The sequence below is a fragment of the Stomoxys calcitrans genome, chromosome 3 (assembly GCF_963082655.1).
Source record: "Stomoxys calcitrans chromosome 3, idStoCalc2.1, whole genome shotgun sequence".
NCBI lineage: Eukaryota > Metazoa > Arthropoda > Insecta > Diptera > Muscidae > Stomoxys > Stomoxys calcitrans.
In genome coordinates, this window is record NC_081554.1 from 41970854 (window position 1) to 41992711 (window position 21858).

Genomic DNA, 21858 nt, shown 5'->3' on the forward strand with positions numbered 1-21858 from the left:
ATCGGTTTGTATATGATTTCGACCATACTTAGCACAGTTGTTGAAAGTAAGAAAAAAAACACGTCGTACAAAATTTCAGGCCCCTAGCGGCTCAATAACTCAAGATCCCAGATCGGTTTATATGGGAGCAATATCAGGTTATGAACCGATTTGAACCATACTTGGCAGAGTTGTTGATGGTCAATTCAGAACACTTCATTCACAATTTCAGATAATAATTACTCCCTCCATTAGCTCAAGAAGTCAAGATCTGATATAGGTTTAAATGGGAGCTATATCAGATTATGAACCAATTTGAGCCATACTGGGCGGAGTTGTTAGAAGTTATAACAAAAACACTTCATTCTAAATCTCAGCCAAATCGGATAATAATTTCGCCCTCTAGCGGCTTAATAAGTCAAAATCCGAAATCGGTTTAAATGAGAGCTATATCAGATTATGAACCGATTTGAACCATTTTTTGCGAAAATGTTGACGGTCAAACCAAAACACTTTATTTAAAATTTCATCTGGCAACTCTATACCTAACATGCAATCGAGAGTGTAAAACGCTTCAATGTTTGAACAACAAGAATGTGCTGTTTTATGACCGAGCTTACGAGTATGACGATGCTGTCGGCATTATTATTCCTTTGTTGCTTTCATGCAAATCTGAGTAAAATTATAGCCAAGGCAAATTTAACAGGGTTGCCAACTGTTTTAATGTTGGATTACTAGAGGTTATTTTTTTAACAAATATTCCTTTGTTGCATTCGTGTAAATCTGAGTAAAATTATAGCTGAGGCAAATTCAACAGGGTTGCCAACTCTTTTAATATTGGATTACTAGAGGTTAGTTTTGAATAAGTATTGGCAAGGGGATATAACTCCTATATGCACTAAGCTCCTTATTTGACTTATCCAGAAAAAATTATGTTAAAATTGTTTGAAGAACTGCTTGTGATTTTTATAGTAAAAACTTCCTCTTATAAGGTGAGAAAATTTCCCTTTTGTACAGCTTTAACCACTTGGCATTAATGGTTATATATGGCTTTTACAAAAATATGAACAAACACAATTGAAAAGTTGTTTTTTTAGGCAAAGAAGACGTCTCACAAAATCCTGCCACCCTATTAAAACAAAGAAACATACAAACACACACACACGCACACACACATTCCTTATAAATGGGTTCAGTTAATGTCCATAAAACTGCTATTCGATGCGCGTGTTTATCTTATTGGCATTAGTAAGAGGCATTGAGTGACGGCAAGTCAATATACAGACTAATGACATATCTTCGATATTGTTTTGCTCTTATGTGGCATTTACGTAAAAAGCAACTTCTGAAGGATATAATTGTAAACAACTTGGATAAATATAGTGAAGACAAACCACATGTGCCCCTTTCAGTTGTAACAACATTCTTACAATATATGCGTAAATACGTAGCAGTGACAGAGCTGTTAGAAAATATAAACAGAGACAAGTTTGGCGTTCTCTACACCCACGATGTTGGCAACAGTGTACTGAAGCGATACTCGTATAGCACGTGTCAATAAATGTATTCATACATTGTACGAGAACGGTAGGTAATTCTATCCAAAAGCCAAATGACGCATACAACTCAGGTACAATTTTGGCTATTAACTTCAGACAATTAAATGTAAAAAAAAACAAGTAAAAACGTGCTAAGTTTGGCCGGCCGAATCTTATATACCCTCCACCATGGATCGCATTTGTCGAGTTCTTTTCCCGGCATCTCTTCTTCGGCAAAAAAAAAGGATATAAGAAAAGATTTGCTCTGCGATTAGAGCGATATTAAGATATGGTCCGGTTTGGACCACAATTAAATTATATTTATGTCTGAGACCTGTGTAAAATGTCAGCCAATTCAAATAAGAATTGCGCTCTTTGTGGGCTCAAGAAGTAAAATAGAGAGATCGATTTATATGGGAGCTGTATCGGGCTATGGACCGATTCAGACCATAATAAACACGTATGTTAATGGTCATGAGAGAATCCGTCGTACAAAATTTCAGGCAAATCGGATAATAATTGCGACCTCTGGAGGCCCAAGAAGTCAAGATCCCAGATCGGTTTATATGGCAGCTATATCAGGTTATGGGCCGATTTGAACCATACTTGGCACAGTTGTTGGATATCATAGCAAAACACGTCGTGCAAAATTTCATTCCAATCGGATAAGAATTGCGCACTCTAGAGGCTCAAGAAGTCAAGACCCAAGATCGGTTTATATGACAGCTATATAAGGTGATGGACCGATTTAAACCATACTTGGCATAGTTGTTGGATATCATAATAAAACACATCGTGCAAAATTTCATTACAATCGGATAAGAATTGCGCACTCTAGAGCCTCAAGAAGTCAAGTCAAGCCAACCGACCTATACTAATAAGAAGTATTTGTGCAAAATTTCATGCGGCTAGCTTTACTCCTTCGGAAGTTAGCGTGCTTTCGACAGACAGACGGACGGACGGACGGACAGACGGACGGACATGGCTAGATCGACATAAAATTTCACGACGATCAAGAATATATATACTTTATGGGGTCTAAGATGAATATTTCGAGTAGTTACAATCAGAATGACGAAATTAGTATACCCCCCATCTTATGGTGGAGGGTATAAAAAAATGAAAAAAAAGTTAAATTTTAATTGGTTGCATTATCAATGACAAAGAAAAAATGTACAAAAATTTCGATAAAGATTGTTGAACTTAAAAGGTGTAAAATATGGCTGGGCTGAATTTTCTATAGCCCCTAAGTCCCACGGATGATATCTGTCCATAAGAACTCATTTAGTCGATAATTGATATGAAAGTAGGAAGACAAAACAGAAGCCCACATGATATACCAACTGCTATAGGTTGATGTCTTTGTAGCCAAATTGAAAGATTAGTTTATTGGAAGTCATGCTTAGTGAAACACCGACATAGAACATATTTAGCATGGATGTCTCAACTCCTAATGTAACTTCAAATGAAAAATCGTAGCCATTTCTTCTATACATTAATCATATCCGTACCATGAAGGAAGACAATAACGAACAGAACAGGAATATATTCAACGACTCGATAAAGCACACATATGAACGCTGCCTTCACATTACATTAAAGTCGTGCTAGGAGATTTCAACCCATAAAGCTTAAGCCTCGACTTTTTTTTTGTGAATTTTTTTACCATGTTTAAATTTTTTTTAGCAGAGAGCAAACAAATTCTTTTAGTTTCTTTAGCCACTATGTTTAAATAACAAAAACAAGAACCATTTACCCAATATTTTATAACCATTTAGTGAAGAAATGTGGATTGCAATGATGCTATTAGTCGTTAATGGGTTTATGCCATTATAGGAATGGAGAACGTCTAAAAGCTGCAAACACAACATGCAGCAACAGCAATAACAACTCGACTTATCCAGATGCTTAAATCGAGCACTGCTTGTCCCAATGTTATAGCGGCGCTATGGATAATGTCGGAAAATTCGAATTTCTTTACTACTGCCAAGAGTGTCGAAATGCTACTCAATCCAAGAATGCGGCATACAGAGCAGAATAAAGTTCTGAAATTTTACCACAAAAATCAACTATCAAGCTGATTGGCTTTGGAATATGCACATCCTCCTGCAGAGACAAAAAAAAGGACAGCAGATCTAATCCCTAATGATGGCAAGGACATCCAATCAAATGATCCAATGACATCGATCAAATGAAGCGATAATCGAAAGCAGAAACTTCAGTGGTTCACAAGATCGAAAAAATTTCATTTAAAAACAGTTCAGCAATTAAAAAAAAATTGATGACTTCTTTGATTGGGCAGTTCTGTAAACCTAGGCAACTAACGACAGCTGGAAATTTTAACTTTGAGAAACTCAGCAATTTTATCTAGCTCGGCGCTACCGCACACGGTATCAAAACTACCCTTTTCCAATAAAAAGGTTACTAAAACCACCCATTTTCTTTGAAAAATGTGCTGAAGCTACCCTTTTACTTTGAAAAGTGCACTAAAACTACCCTTTTCCCTTGAAAAGTGCACTAAAACTACCCTTTTCCTCTGAAAAGGGTACAAAATTGCCCTTTTCTTTTGAAAAGGCTACAAAACCTACACCTTTCCATTGCAGAAGGAACTAAAACAAGCAATTTTCTTTGAAAAGTAAACTAAAACCAAATTTTCTTTTGAAAACTACCTTTTTCAATAGGTTAATCAAACTGCCCTTTTTGTTTGAAAAGGGTACTAATACTACTCTTTTCCTTTGCAAAGGGTACTTATTTTACCCCTTTTCTTTGAAAGGGATACTAAAACGCCAAATCTACCCTTTCACTTAGAAAAGTATACATTTGCTTTATAAAGGGTACCAAAACTACTCTTTCCCTTTGAAAGGAGTTTTTAAACTATCTTTTTCCTTTGTGTACTAAAACTATCCTAATCTAAACTAATCTTTTTCTAAGAAAATTGTACTTAAACTACCCTATGGTACTGAAAAGATGTACTGAAACTATCCTTTGCCATTTAGAAAGGTACTAAAACTACTCTTTGCTATTGAAAAGGGTACTAAAACTACTCTTTGCTATTGAAAATGGTACTAAAACTACCCTTTGCTATTGAAAAGGGTACTAAAACTACCCTTTGCCATTGAAAAAGGTACTAAAACTAATCTTTTTTTTGAACAGTCTACTAAGCTACCCTTTGCTATTGAAAAGGGTATTCAAACTACCCTTTGCTATAGAAAAGGCTATTCAAACTACCCTCTGCTATTGAAAAAGGTACTAAAACTACCCTTTGCTATAGAAAAGGGTACTTAAACTACACTTTTCTATTGAAATGGGTACTAAAACTACCATTTTCTATTGAAATGAGTACTAAAACTACCCTTTTCAATTGAAAAGTGCACAGTGTACTAAAACTACCATTTTCAATTGAAAAAGGTACTAAAACTACTCTTTTCTATTGAACAGTGTACTAATTTGCAATTAAAAGGGGTACTAAAACCATCCTTTGCTATTGAAAAGGCTACTACAAACTTCCCGTTGGTATTGAAAGGGGTACTAAAACTATCCTTTTCAATTGAAATGAGTACTAAAACTACCCATTTCAATTGAAAGGAGAACTAAAACTACTTTTTTCTATTGAACAGTGTACTAAAACTAACGTTTTTTAGTATAAAGGGTACTACTAATTAATAATAGTACTAAAACTAACGTTTTCTATTGAAAGGAGTAATAAAACTGCCCTTTTCTATTTAGAAGGGTACTAACACTAACCTTTTCTATATAAAATGGTACTAAAACAACACTTTTACTTAAAAAACTAGCCTTTCTCTGTAAACCTTCCTACTTAAACCTTCCTTTCCCTTGAAAGGTATAAAAATTATCTTTTCCCATTGAAAAGGATACTAAACTACCCTTTTCCTATGAAAATGGTACTAAATTTACCCATCTCCATTGAAAAGGGTACTAAAACTACCCTTTCCTTTGAAATGGGTACTAAAAATACCCATTTCCTATGAAAATGGTACTAAATTTACCCATCTCCTTTGAAAAAGGTACTTAAACTACCCATCTCCTTTGAAAAGTGTACTAAAACTACCTTTTTTCCTTCAAAAGTTTACTAAAATGCGCTTTTCGTTTGAAAAGTTTTATTAATACTACACTTTTCCTTTGAAAAAGTTTTTTTTGGAAAAGTTTTCTTTGAAAAAGTTTTCTTTGAAAAGGGTTCTAAAACTACTCTTATCATCTGAAAGGGGTACCAAAACTAGCTTATCTTCTGCAAAGGGTACTAAAACTACCCATTTCCGTACTAAAACCACTCTTTTCTATACCAAAGATACTGAAGCCATCCCTTTCATTGAAAAGTGTACTAAAACTACCCATTTCCGTACTAAAACCACTCTTTTATATACCAAAGGATACTAAAACCATCGCTTTCGTTTGAAAAGTGTAATAAAACACCTCTTTCTTTTGAAATGGGCAATAAAATTACACCATTCTATTGAAAAGCGTACGGAAAGTAAACCTTTTCCTTTTAGGGAGGTGCTTAAACTAAACTTTTCTTTGAAAGAGATATTAAAAACTATCCTTTTTTCTTTTGATAACCACCCTTTCCCTTAGAAAATAGTGCCAAATACACCGCTTCTCTTTGAAAAGAGTACCAAAATTGCCCGATCGCTTTGAAGAGGATAACAAAGCTTCCCTTATTCTCTGAAAAGGTTACCAAGGCTGCTTTTTTTCTCTGAAAAGACTACCAAAGTGACCCCTTTTCTCCGAAAAGGGTACTGAAACTAACCTTGTCCTTTTGCAATGGTATTAAAATAAAATTTATCCTTTGAAACAGGTATAAAAAGTAGCCTTTTCCGTAGAAAAGGGTAACAAAAATACTGGTTTTCTTTGAAAAGGGTACTAAACATACCCAATTTCCTTTAAAAGGCATACTTAAAATGCCTTTTTTTACTGAAAGGGATACTTTAGATGCCCTCCCCCTCTGAAAGGAGTGCTACAATAACTTTTCCCTTTGAAAAGGGTACATACATTAAAGTTTGCCTTTGAAAAGGGTACTAGAACTACCCTTTCCTTTTGATAAAAGTACTAAAAAAACCCCCTTTCGTTTCAAAATGGTACTGAAACTAGAAATGTGGTCTTATTGTATACTTTTCGGACTTAATATAGATAGAGCTTCTCCTCTAACCGTTTGGCTTCTGTTGCCGCAGGAGGCCTCAACTTATATCGGCTGTGATTGAAATGTGGTACGAGAAGTGCACTTATCTTCTTTAACTACCACAAATATAGCCTGATTCCATGTTAAATGCTTTTAAAAAAACTTAATTTCTCAAGAAGTACACTTTGCCCGTATCTCAAGAGTAAATGCTTCAATGTTGTCTTCCAATGCGTTAATTGAAGCGAGCTTGTCTGTATAGACATGAGCTTTAACATTGCCCCACAAAAAATAGTCGAATGACATTAAATCGCACGATCTAGGCGGCCAATTGACCGATTCCGAATGTGAAATAAAATGTTCACCGAACTCGCCTCTTAACGAGACCATTATTACGCGTACTGTGTGGCATGTGGCATCGTCTTGTTGAAACCACATGTCATTCAAGTCAAGCTCTTGGGATATCATTTCACAATAGCTCTCACCATTCACAGTTACGTAACGATTCGCATAATCTTTGCAGAAGTACGGTCCAATGATGCCGCCAGACCATAAACCGCACCAAACTGTGACTTTTTCTGAATGCATTAGCAGCTCTTGCAATGCTTTTTGATGAACTTCACTCCAAAATCGACAAATCTACTTATTTACGTACCCATTTAGCCAAAAATGAGCTTCGTCGATGGAATGGAAGAAGCGCGCGATAAACTTTCTTAATAAAGCACTCATTTTGATAGAAAAGTTTTATAACTTACAAGCGTTGTTCATTTGTAAAACGATTCATGGGTAAACTATAGACCAAACAAAACATGTTTGACAATGAAACGTGTGTGAGCTGTTTGAACCAGTGTTGTCTTAAAGATAATAGTTAAAAAAATACCCTTTATTAAAAGAATTTGCTCAAAAACAAAAAGAAATAAAAAAGTGCTGCCAAATTATACCAAATTTGTATGAAACTGTGCTAACAGTTTTTTAAATGGTCTTTAGCTACATAAATTGGCGACTAGGCCTTTTTCCTTTTGCACTGGTATGGCCACATTTTCCAACTTCCATCCAAGAGCGGCTCAACTTTGACGTTGTTTTGTATGTTTGAGTTGTATGACCCTGAACTTTTTTTTCTTCTTCTTTTCAGTATAGAAATTTCTTTAGGAAAATTGCTGCCATGCATTATAATTTATGTCCTTCTTTTTGTTGCTTTAATAGTTATTTGTGTGAGTGTGTGTGTGTGTGTGTGTGCGTGTATGAGAGTAAAGGACAGTTTGTTCATTTTATATTTGATGATACGTAGCTTTTTGAAGTTGTTTCCATGTCCATATTGACAGCAGTCTCTGCTAACACGTGTAGCAATTTTCAGCCTAAAGCTAAAATAAAACACTGCTAAAGATAGGCTACCTTTTTTTATAGTTCCATTTTTTTTTTTTGAAATTATAGGACACATTTTTTTTATATGTTAGCTTTTGAGGTGCTTGGGTTTCGTAATAAATTGTTTTCGCCTTCCTTTTGGAAGTAGGAAGTAGGGCTTTTCTTTCTTTGTGGTGGTTCAAATTAATTGCAGTACATCTACCTACAAGGATTACTAATTTATTTATGGCTTGTCACACAACGGAAACCACCTGCAGATTTATTAACGTAGACTCCTCCAAATTACTCCTCTGGGGATTATAAGTGAGAAGTAAGAGCAAAATGCTACCAATATCTAGCATTGAAAATTGTTTGTAAAATAAATCAAAGCTGCTCTAGATAACTTATGGTTATTGCGAAATTTTGTCGGACTGTTTTGGTTAACAAAAAGTAAGGTAAATATCTTATGAAGGCATTATTTTGGGAAATTTTGTGGGAAAAGGCATGACAATGGTTTAGTATATAGTAGCTCTGCAATAATCAGCTAGCAATCGAAATATTATGTTATGGCTTGGGAATTAGACTGAAGGCCCAAAGGGCGTAATTAACTAAAATTGATTAAAATATTCTGAATTTTGCCTTACGTGCCTAACTTTTGAAAGCTTTACGCTGTTCTATTCTTTGAATAAAAAATCATTGTCTGGTCTATAGCCGGACAATATCCCTTAATGGAATCTAAATAACACTCTGAAATGTAATATTTGTTTGGTTTAAATTTTTTATGCATACCAATCATATTCCTAAATAATTACCAAATTCATCCAACAGCAAGCAGCTTTCAGCACCACTTGTACCCTAACAAAGAAATGTGTGACTAACTGATTATTTTTAACATCATTAACATAATATTAAGAAACCTTGTTTGAGACGGCTGTGATATTCGTATTTTGACATAAATATAGGCCAGCTATTTGCTGTCCGGTTTTCTAAATATATCATTCAGGTTTTGCGTGACTAAAATATATATCGAAATAAATATAAACTGATTTTCTGCTATAACGTTCATTGACACTTTTATAGAATGTAGGTGATTGGTTTGCTGGCACTGAACTGTGAATTTCTGAAACCACATTCTCAGCCTATTTTTGCAGTTTAATTCGGAGATACTGATGGATAAATGCGCCTTTTATAGGCCTAAAATCTTAAATCGAGAGACCAGTCTATATGGCAGCTTTATCCAAATCTATACCAATCTAAGCCAACTTGAGGAAGAATGTCGAAGGGCCTAACATAACTCACTGACCCAAATGTCGGGAAATCGGACAATAAATGCGCCCTTTATGGGCCCAAAACCTTAAATCTAGAGATCGTCCTATATGGCAGCTATATTCAAATCTAGACCGATCTGGGCCAAATTGCAGATATATGTCTAGGGGCTTAACTTAACCCACTGTCCCCAATTTCGGCGGAATCGGACAATAAATGCGCCGTTTATGGGTCCAAGACCTTAAATCGAGAGATCGGTCTATATGGCAGCTATATCCAAATCTGAACCGATCTGAACCAAATTAAAGAAGGATGTTGAAGGGCCTACCACAACTCATTGTCCCCAATTTCGGCGACATCGGACAATACATGCGCCTTTTAGGGGCCAAAGACCTTAAATCAAGAGATCGGTCTATATGGCAGCTATATCCAAATCTGAACCGATATGGGCCAAATTGTAGATTGACTTTGAGGAACCTAACAAAACCCACCATCTCAAATTTCGGCGAAATCAGACAATAAATGTGCCTTTTATGGACCAAGACCTTAAATCTAGAGATCGGTCTATATGGCAGCTATATCCAAATCTGGACCGATCAAAGCCAAATTGCATTTATATGTCTGGGGGCTTAACTTAACCCACTGTCCCCAATTTCAGCGAAATCGGAAAACAAATGAGCCTTTTATGGCCCCAAGACCTTAAATTAAAGATCGGTCTATATGGCAGCTATATCCAAATCTAGACCGATCTGAGCCAAATTTTAGATAGATGTCGAAGGACCTAACACAATTCACTTTCCCCAATTTCGGCGAAATCGGACAATAAATGTGACTTTTGTGGTCCCAAGACCTTAAATCGAGAGATCGGTCTATATGGCAGTTATATTCAAATCTAGACCGATCTCAGCCAAATTGCAGAAAGATGTCGAAGGGCCTAACACAACTCGCTGTCCCAAATTTCGGCGAAATCGAACAATAAATGCACTTTTTATGTGCTCAAAACCCCTAAACCGAGATATCGGTCTATGTGTCAGCTACATTCAAATCTGAACCGATCTAAGCCTAATTATGTAAGAATATCGAAGAGGCTAAAGCGATTCACTGTCCTAAATTTCGGCGAAATTGGATAATAAATCCGCCTTTTATGGGCCCAAGACCTTAAATCTATAGATCGGTCTATATGACAGCTATATCAAAATCTGGACCGATCTGGGCCAAATTGTAGATTGACGTCGAGGAAACTAACAAAACCCACTATCCCAAATTTCGGAGAAATCGGACAATAAATGCGCCTTTTATGGGCCCAAGACCTAAAATCGAGAGATCGGTCTATAGGGCAGCTATATCCAAATCTGGACCGATCTGAGCCAAATTGAAGAAGGATGTCGAAAGGCCTAACACATTTCACTGTCCTAAATTTCGGCGAAATAGGATAATAAATCCGCCTTTTTTGGGCCCAAGACCTTAAATCTATAGATCGGGCTATATGGCAGCATTATCGAAATCTGAACCGATCTGAGCCAAATTGAAGAGGGTTGTCGAAGGGCCCAACACAACTCGCTGTCTTTAATTTTAGCAAAATCGGATAATAAATGTGGCTTTTAAGGGCCCAAGACCCTAAACCGCTGGATCGGTCTATATGGGGGCTATATAAAGATGTAGTCCGATATGGCCTAACTTCGAACTTAACCAGCTTATGGACAAAAAAAGAATCTGTGCAAAGTAGCAAAGTATCAGCTCAATATCTCGTAGCGTAGCATGATTTCAACAGACAGACGGACGGACATGGCTACATGGTCTTAGAATTCTACGGCGATGGATATTTCGATGTATTTCGAACGGAATGACTAAATTAGCATACCCCATGATGGAGGGTATAAAAACTGAACATGTGTACTGAGGGTCCTAAGCAAGATCTTGGTGTGTCAAAGTGCTTAGGTGCTAAAAATTTCTTTACGAACAGCGCCTGCGTACTAAGGCTCTTGCTTCTACACGAGGAAGTTAGAGGTTTTGGTATTTCGTGAAAAGGTTAAAGGGTAGTTCTTCATCTATCCCAACTCATGTTAAGTATCGGGTTGCCCAAAAAGTAATTGCGGATTTTTTAAAAGAAAGTAAATGCATTTTTAATAAAACTTAGAATGAACTTTAATCAAATATACTTTTTTTACACTTTTTTTCTAAAGCAAGCTAAAAGTAACAGACAGAAGAAAGAATGCAATTACAGAGTCACAAGCTGTGAAAAAATTTTTTGCGCCGACTATATGAAAAATCCGCAATTACTTTTTGGGCAACCCAATATAATCAAACTTTTACTGACTCGGTTGATAAGGCCAACCTGTTGGCTGATATATTTGCAGGAAACTCTTCCTTGCCGGATAGCAATCAAACACTCCCCTTAATCGAAAATGTATCTGACGTCATGCCCCAGATATTTTTTCGAACTCGTGAAGTGAAAAGGGTTCTTGAGATACTCGACGTAAATAAATCCCCGAGCCCTGATGGCATATCAACACCTGTCTTGCGCAAGTATTCTTCAACTCTTGCTGGTCCATTAATCAACCTTTTCAACCTTGCTTATCGCGCGGGAATCTTCCCGACGCTTTGAAAGGTAGCGAACGTTCATACAATACCCAAGAAGTATGAGTCGAACAACCCTGCGAATTATCGGCCAATTGCGATATGCTCCGCTTTCTCCAAGGTTATGGAGAGCATGGTTTAATCACCATTTTGTGAGGTATTTAGAGTCTAATGGCCTTCTTAGCGACCAACGTTATGGGCTACGCAGAAATCGCTCTACGGGTGACCTCATGGCATTTCAGTCGAAACGTTGGAGTTGCTCAATCCACCAGTTTGGTGAGAGTAAGGTTGTGGCTCTGGATATCTTCAAGGCATTTTATAGAGTCTGGCATGGTGCACTACTATCAAAGCTTGTCGTCTTTGGTGTCGGTAATAGCTTCGTTTGATTTTTTTCGAGCTTTCTCAGAGATCGCTTCATACAAGTCATTATAGATGGGTTCTCATCCAATGAGAATGTAGGTGATTGGTGTACCCCAGGGATTTTTCTCTTCTCCTTCTCTTTTCTACGCTCTACGAGTGACCTCATGGCATTTCAGTCGAAACGTTGGATTCGCTCAATCCACCAGTTTGGTGAGAGCAAGGTTGTGGCTCTGAATATCTCCAAGGCATTTGATATGATCTAGCACCGTCACTACTATCAAAGCTTGTCGCATTTGGTGTCGGAAATGGCTTTGTTCGATTTTTTTCGAGCTTTCTCAGAGATCGCACTATAGATGGATTCTCATCCAATGAGCATAAATTCATCACAGGGGTACCCCAGGGCTTTGTCCTTTCTACTTCTCTTTTTCTTATTTTCATCAACGATTTGTTGAGTCAGACATCGAATCCAATCTACTATTATACGGACGACAGTAATCTCTGTCATTCGTACTCATTCGACCAAAGGTCTTCAAGTCTTCAAGAGATTGAGGACAAGAGGCGGGTTATGGACTATACACTCTGCCAGAATTTATTGGCCATTTCTGAGTGGCGTCGAATAAATCGAGTAGATTTTAAAGCACGGAAGACTCAGTGCTGTTTTATTGTCACACAAACGTTTCGCTGACCCATTATGATCATCTTTGTCCTTCAACGGTATAGATGTTGAGCAATTAGAAGCTCTTGATGTTCTGGGCACGAAAATACAAAGTGATGTCCGTTGGCTAAAGCATACAAGTGCTTAGACTTCCTTAAACGGTGTAAGAATTCTGATCATCTTAACATCTATACCACTTTCATAAGGCCGTAGATGGAGTACAACTCACATGTATGGGCTGAAGCTTCCAAATCATCCCTGGAGCCACTGGACCGTGTACACAGGAGAGCGATGGCGTTGATTGGGGTCAATAGGGTATCCAACTCTATTGCCTCTTTGGAACATTGTCACAGTGTGAGTTGTTTGGCGCTGTTCTGTCACTACTTTCATGGTGTCTGATATTCGTCGCCGTATTCCTGATGTAAGGATGTTTGTCAGAAATACTAGACATTCCAGGAACTCACAACCATTTGTAATTGACTGGCCAGCGGACCAGACAATACATTATAGAGACAATTCTTATTTCGCCCCAACCATTCATATGTGGAGTCGACTTCCGGCTAATGTTATTCCCACCCTCTATGAGATCCAGAGATTAAAGACAAATGTCAATAAACACTACATCCAATTAAGGCCATTAAGGAACAGCGTTAAGTGTTGTCCTAGTTAAGTTTAAGCATAATGGTTGAGGACCTCATTATCATCCTGTTCGAAGGGCGTGCGCATAGCGCCATCTCTTGGTAGAGAAGTTTCACACGGCTACACACCTCACCAGCAGTAGGGAGGAAAACACCACTGCTGAAAATTTGTTTCTTAGATTCTTGCTGAGATTGGAAACCTAATATTCAGCGTCATAGGCGGACGTGCTATGCTATGCGCCGCGGTGGCCTACCCAAAATACAAGTTTGCGTTCTAACAAATAAATACCGGATAATTGTTAAATGCAATCTACGATGTTTGAGTATATATGCAGAGTTTTCTTAGAATATTTCAACAATCAACAAATACGAAAGCATTAAGAACGACCGTGCCGAACTTTGGATAGTCAAAATCCGGTTGAAAATACACTGTTTATGAAATTGTGGAAGCAAAATCGAAAATGAAATAATCTAGACCAAATTCGATCAGTGGATGTCCAAATACAGGCCAATAAGAACCACATATAAACCACCGTAGCGCAGAGGTTAGCATGTCCGCCTATGACCCTGAACGCCTGGGTTCGAATCCTGACGAGACCATTAGAAAAAATTTTCAGGGGTGGTTTTCCCTTCCTAATGCTGGCAAAATTTGTGGGGTACTATACCATGTAAAACTTGTCTCCAAAGAGGTGTCGCACTGCGGCACGCCGTTCGGACTCGCCTATAAAAAGGAGGTCCCTCACTCATTGATATGTGAGAAGTTTGCCCCTGTTCCTCATGGGCAAAATTGCAATTTGCAATGAACCACTCTCGGCATACACCTTGAATTCAATCTTTTGTTATAAAAGCCTTTCTCCACTCTTTTATTTTGATGTTTAAAATCATCCATCATTGACAAATGTTTTGTCATAGCCAATTAAATGTTAAACAAGTACACCATTGCGTATGAAGGATTTGTTCTAGAAGTTCATCATACGTCCTATGGTACCAGAGACTATGTTTGAGCATTGGAAACATACGACCTTATTCACAAAACTTAATGCTTGTTTGAAATAGGTTTATCGTATTTGACATATTTTCTTTATAGAACTGTCCAATTAACCTTTTTTTAAAGCTACATTAAGTTTTGTGAATAAGGCCATAGAACTTTTGTTGAAAACAAGTTAAATCGCACTAAATTCGGCCGAGCCGAACCTTATATACCCTTCACCATGGACAAGTTTTTGGAATCATTTTTTCAAATATATATGGGAGACCGTGCGATCCTATAAGAGAGACTTTTTTTGTTGCAAATAGAGAAACGCATACCCACTATATCCAAATCTAAACTGTTTTTGATAAAATTTAGCAGAGGTTTTCAGATGGCAACTACGACAATTTAAATGAAAATCGGGCGATATATATACATGGGAGCTATATCTAAACCTGAACCGATTTTTACCAAAATTGAAAACGTTTGTATTTGTGGAAAAATAGTGATATTTACAAAATGTCGTTATGATTGGATAACAAATGCGATCTCCTTCTTAGTTGTAAAAAAAAACAAAAAAATTACGACGGGGGTACTGTCAGTACAGAAGAATATGCGGACAGATGGACATGGCTAAGCCGAATCAGCAGGAATTTCGGACAAAAAACGTCCCATAATGATTGGTGTGTGTTGTGATCTTTGGTATACTAATTTCGTCATTCCATTTATTATTATTTTCTTGATGGTCTTGATATTCTATTCAATTTAGCCTTATTCGTCTATCTGTCGATAGAAGCCAAACTTTCTAAGGAATAAAGCTAGGCCCTTGAAAGTTTGCACGAATACTTCCTATAAGTGTGAGTCAATTTTGGATTGTAAATGGGCTATATGGATTCATGTTTTGATTTAGCTGCCATATCAACCGATCTTGGATCTTAATTTCTTGAGCCACTAGAGGACGCAAGTCTTATCCGATTTGGCTAATATATTGCACCAGATTTTTTATTTTTACTTTCAACAACTTCGACAAGTATAGTTAAAATCGGTTTATAACCTGACATAGCTGCTATATAAACCGAATTTGGATCTTGACTTCTTGAGCCGCTAGAGGGCGCTATTATTATCCTATTTGGCTTAAATTTTGTTAAGATTTGACCATAAACAACTCCGTCAAGTACCATCTATATCGGTCCATCACCTGATGTAACTCCCATATGAGCCAATTTCGGATCCAGAATTTTTGAGCCGCTAGAGGGCGCAATTATTATCTGATTTGACTGATATTTTACATGTAGTGTTTTGGTTCAACCTCTAACAACTGCGTTAAGTGTGGCTTTAATCGGTTCATTACCTGATATAGCTGCCATATAAACCGTTTCTGGATCTTATTTTCTTGAGCCGCTAGAGGGCGCAATAATTATCCAATATGGTTGAAAATTTGCGACAAGTGTTTTGGTATGACCATCAACTGTATCAAGTATGGTTTTAATCGGTTTATTAACTGATATAGCTCCTATATAAACCGATCTCGGAACTTGACAATTATTATCCGATTTATCTAAAATTTTGCATAAACTGTTAAGGTTCGATCGTTTACAATTGCGACAATACGGTCTATATTGGTTCATAACCTGATATAGATCCCATATAAACCAATCCCGAATCTTCACTTCTTGGGCCTCTAGCGTACACATTTATTAACTGATTTGGCTGAAATTTTGCACGATGTGTTGTTTTATACCCTCCACTATAGGACGGGGGTAAACTTATTTTGTCATTCCGTTTGTAAAACGTCGAAATATGCGTCTAAGACCCCATAAAGTATAGATATTCTTGATCGTCATGCCATTTTAAGTCCATCTAGCCATGTCCGTCCGTTTGACCGTCCGTCCGTTTGACCGTCCGTCCGTCTGTCAAAAGCACGCTAACTCTCGAAGGATTAAAGCTAGGCACTTGAAATTTTGCATAAATACCTCTTATTAGCGTATTTCGGATAGGGCCATATCGGTACATGTTTTGATATAGCTGCCATATAAACCGATCTTGGGTCTTGTATTCTTGACATCTTGAGCCTCTAGAGGGCGAAAATCTTATCCGATTTCGCTGAAATTTTGCACGTGGTGTTTTGGTAGGGATGCAACAACTGTGCTTAGCATGGTTCAAATCAGTTCATTACCTTATACAGCTGCTATATAAACCGATCTCACGATCAGACTTCTTAAACTTTTAGAGGGCTTAACTCTTCTCCAATTTGGCTGAAATTTTGCACATATCGTTGAGAAATGACTTTGAACTAAATCAATCCATAACCTGATATAATGGCCATATAAACCCATCTCCCGATTAGATTTCTGGGGCTTCTAGCCGAAGCAATTCTAATCTAATGTTTTTGAAATTTTACATATATCGTTTCGGTATGACTTCCAATAACTGTGCCAAGTATGGTCTAAGTCGGTTGATAACCTGATATATCTGCCATATAAACCGATCTCCCAATTTTACACTCTGAGCCACTAGAGGGCGCAATTTTAACTCGATTTGCCTGAAATTTTGTAGGTTATTTTGTTATCACTTCTAACAGCCATGACAAGTACGGCCCATATTGGTCAATAACTTGGTATAGCTCATATATATATTGAAAAAATCTTTCAAAGATCTTGACAAATGATATCCATGGTGGAGGTTATATAAGTTTCGGCCGGGACGAACTTTGCACGCTTTTACTTTTACTTGTTTAACTTGTACTCTAAAGATCTAGAACTGGTCATATCGAAAAGGTTACCCGACCCCTGCAGTACTTAACAAGCGGAGATCCTTGCAATTAAGGAAGCGGTGGAATGGCTAAGTTATGATGTTTTAATAACTTAATGGAAATGCCTCTAGCGACATGTAAGCTAAGTTTTCAGGATCAGGCCAGAAGGACAACGAGTGATAGATGGTCATAAAGAGCGCGCTATGAGCATTCCAAAACTATGTGACCCAATCTAGACACGAAGAGATCTCCCGGTTTGCTGTCACTTGCACAAACAGACGTCTCAATCATTGTGTCCGTCATAACAGACTCAAGGTTGCTAATAACGACTTTTGCAGAAGCTTTGAGGACATAGAAGAAGAAGAAGAGACTATGGAACACCTTCTGTGTGTGTGTCGCGCATTAGCAGTTAGAAGGTGTACCACTTTAGGTTCTCATTTCATTCAGAACCTGTCTGATTTAGCGGATGTGAACATTCGCAAGTTATTGGGCTTTTAAACGCGATCTGGATGGTTCAACGGTAGGAACTAGAAGGCATCTTCCTTCTTCGGTTCCTGTGGTATCACAATGGACGAAAATGTCTAAGTGAGTCTGATGGCAGATTGCCACTTGTTTTACTTTCAGCAACTGTGCTAAGTATGGTCGAAATCGCTTCATAACCTAATATAGATGCTATAAATAGTAATTCGTATCCGATTTGGCTGAAATTTTGTGCAACGACTTCTTTTATGACCTTTAACATGCGTGATAAATATGATGGGAATCAGTCAATAACCCGATATAGCTGCCATATAAACAGATCTCCTTATTGTATTTCTTGAGCCACTAAAAGAAGTAATTCTTCTCTCGATTTGGCTGAAATTTCTCACAATGAATTCCATTTTGGTCTCCAACAGCCAATCCAAGTATGATCCCTATTGGTTAATAACTTGGTATAGCTCAAATAGCATACCAATTCTTATCCATTTGTTTGCCCATAAAGAGATAACGGCCAAAGAACTTGACAAATGCGATCTATGATGGAGGGTGTATACGATTTTCCCCGGCCGAACTAAGCACGCTTTTACTTGTTTCAACCAAACTTGTGTCTTCCACTTCAAATATTTTGAAGATTTTGGGCCGCTCACATCAACAGATAGAAATTGTGGACTTTTTCATATTTTTTACCAATTGAAGCACTTTGTGAAGGTCAGTCAAGCAAGGCATGATACATTGAGAAACCCATATACCCACATTAGGGTGATGACTTTTTGAGTTTTTTTTCTCAAAAATTATTTCTTCTTGTACTAATGAATGAATTTTTGTCTAGTGAATACTTAAATAACACTAATTTCACTAAAATATGGGAAAAAGGTCAACCACAAACCACTTTTAAATAAAATTTTTGTGAAATTTTTGAAATCATTTTGTACGTAAGGTTTTTTTTTGCGAATCTTCTTATTTGTATGATTTTATCTAATCTGAAATAAAAACTCATAAAAATATGATAAAGGGATATGGGGTTATAAATCATCAGTCATCACACTAACCCACATACTGGCAGCACTGAAAAAAACTCACAGAAGTTAATCCCGTTTTGGGGTTATAAATGCGTATAACTTTAGATATGCAACAGAAGAACTCAATCTTTTTTCTTTATGAAGCACTTGTTTAAGTATTTTTTCCAAAAACTGCGTATTTAAATTTTTTATTCGATTTGAGTTCAAATTTTCTTCATCAGATTTCCGCTATCCATTCATTCATTTAGAAAATATTAAAATAATATTCCCAAAAAGCATTTTTTATTATTTTTAAAACTTAGAATAGTAAAATAATATTCCCAAAAAGAATTTTTTATTATTTATAAAAATTTGACATTTTCAGTTTAGATCCTTGTACTTAATGGCAAAAAAAAAATTTGCTTATTCAGAATTAAATCACATCGACCCAATAAACTGACATACATAGAGTGCAGCATATGTGTGGTGTTCAAAAAGCCTACCGAACGTATACACACACACACACACACAGACACAATGAAAAGGGCCCAAAAATATGCAGAAACATGGACAAAAATTTCCACTTCTCTTCTCTATGAACTCTGTGTTGGTGTTCTGCAGTTGTTATCGAAAGAAATGAACTCGAAAATTAGCACGAAATCCCCCCACACAAACACGAACATCTGTGAATGCATGTGACACACGCACACACACACAGACACAGGCATAAACAACCCACTTATATTTCATTCATATTTATGTGTCACTGAGAGAAATTGGCAAACGGAACCGGAAAACTGTATAACAGATAACGCATATACATCGGAGTGTGGTGGTGGTGGTAATGGGGGCCTGCAAAAACGGCATGCACTTTGAATGTGAGTGTGTGTGAATAATTTAACAATATTTGTATATTATAGAGCAAGGCAGGGGAAGGTGGGGAGACGCCCCAAATTTCGTTTTATTTATTATTAAATTATTTCATAATCTTTCACTTTATTTCCGTTATATAAGAAAAACATAAATTTTTAATGGCACGCACACTTTCCATTGGCTTTTATATGGCCTTTTTTCTTGGCCTTCTTTCGTTTTCTCTCAATTTCACCATAACACTTTGTAATGTTTGTAATGGCCGCCGTTTTGTCATTATGGATTATTTCATTTAACCTGCGCTATTTTATTTTTTCTTTATCTTTTTTATAAGACATGCGTTTTTTTGTTTCTTTAGGGTTTCATCTGCATTTTGTTTCCACTGCTGTTGTTTGTTGAAAATCACCTGAACTTTTGATGGAATATAAAATATTATCGACCGGTATTTTACCCGAAAGCAAAGGAAATGTGTGTGCATGCAAAACTGTTTTGCCCGTTCGTTCTTTAGTTTTTTTTTTTTTTTTTTGATTTCGTTTAAGTGGTGTTTTTCTTTAGTTTTGCTTTTGTATTTCTGTGTTTTTTTGTAGTTTTAGTTCTGTTGTGTTTCACGAGTTCTCCACTTCGATGTGCTTTAAGTTGTCCGCGTGAACGAAGACTGAAAAATGCTCTAGAAAATCGTTATTATTCCTTGTTGTTCCGCTCTGCCTTGCTACGTCAACAAATATGGTCGGTGTGCTCAGGTTTGGGCTAGTTTCGAGAAGGGTTTGTCTACGTGCATGATTGCCAACGTTGAGTGTATCAGTGTGCTGGCTGAATATGTGCCACATTGGGGCTCAGTGAGGTTAATAAGGGGCCTTTGAGGGAATAGGGACAGTTGCGATTAAGTTTTAACCACATCTGAAGATGAATAATGATTTACAAGAATAATAACAAGTAGAAGTAAGCTAGGTTCGGCAAGGCCGAATATTATAAACCCTCCACCATGGATTGCATATGCCCGGTATCTCTTTATGGGCAAACAAAGGATTATGAATAAGAATTGTTATGCTATTGGAGCTATATCAGGTTTGGATGTTGAAGACCATAGTAGAGGCCATTGTGCAAAATTTCGAACAAAAATTCAGCCAAAGAATTACGCCATCTAGAGGCTTAAGAAGTATAATTGGGAGATAGGTTTGAATGGGAGCTATATCAGGGTTTGGACAGACTTTGACCACAGTTATCACGTATGCTAGAGGTAATCAGAAACGTTGTTAGAGGTCATAGAAAAAGTCACTATGCAAAATTTCAGCCACATCGGTTAAGTATTACGCCATCTAGAGGCTTAAGAAGTAAAATCGGAAGATCGTTTTATATGGGAGGTTTATCAGAGTTTGAACCGATTTTGACCACACTTATCACGTATGCTAGAGGTAATCAGAAACGTTGTTAGAGATCATAGAAAAAGTCGCTATGCAAAATTTCAGCCAAATCGGTTAAGTATTACGCCATCTAGAGGCTTAAGAAGTATAATTGGGAGATAGGTTTGTATGGGAGCTATATCAGGGTTTGCACAGATTTTGACCATACTTATCACGTATGCTAGAGGTAATCAGAAACGTTGTTAAAGGTCATAGAAAAAGTCGCTATGCAAAATTTCAGACAAATCGGTTAAGAATTACGCCATCTAGAGGCTTAAGAAGTATAATTGGGAGATAGGTTTGTATGGGAGCTATATCAGGGTTTGGACAGATTTTGACCACACTTATCACGTATACTAGAGGTAACCGGAAACGTTGTTAGAGGTCATAGAAAAAGTCACTATGCAAAATTTCAGACAAATCGGTTAAAAATTGCGCCATCTAGAGGCTTAAGAAGTATAATTGGGAGATAGGCTTCTATGGGAGCTATATCAGGGTTTGGACAGACTTTGGCCACAGTTATCACGTATGCTAGAGGTAATTAGAAACGTTGTTAGAGGCTATAGAAAAAGTCGCTATGCAAAATTTCAGACAAATCGATTAAGGATTACGCCATCTGGAGGCTTAAGAAGTATAATTGGGAGATAGGTTTGTATGGGAGCTATATCAAGGTTTGCGAGTATGGTTCAAATCGGTTCATAACCTGATATAGCTGCCATATAAACCGATCTTGGGTCTTGACTTCTTGAGCCTCTAGAGTGCGCAATTCTTATCCGATTGGAATGAAATTTTGCACGAAGTATTTTGTTATGGTATTCAACAAATCGGTCCATAACTTGATATAGCTGCCATATAAACCAATCTTGGGTCTTGACTTCTTGAGCCTCTAGAGGGCGCAATTCT

At 37.1% G+C, this 21858-nt stretch overlaps 1 protein-coding gene across 4 annotated transcripts in view; it reads right to left on the bottom strand.

Annotated features, from left to right (window-relative positions):
• Positions 1 to 21858, bottom strand: part of LOC106087365 (ATP-binding cassette sub-family G member 4) — a 179796-nt gene that overhangs the window by 49537 nt on the left and 108401 nt on the right. For 2 of the 4 annotated variants that reach the window (XM_059364638.1, XM_059364639.1), the window contains exon 1: positions 19962 to 20248. The exons of 1 other annotated variant lie outside the window; for it this stretch is intronic. The gene's annotated coding sequence lies outside the window, so the exon portion shown is untranslated. Of the gene's footprint in view, positions 1 to 19727; positions 19794 to 19961; positions 20249 to 21858 lie in introns of those variants that run through there. One more of the 4 variants, XM_059364640.1, reaches the window with a different exon arrangement.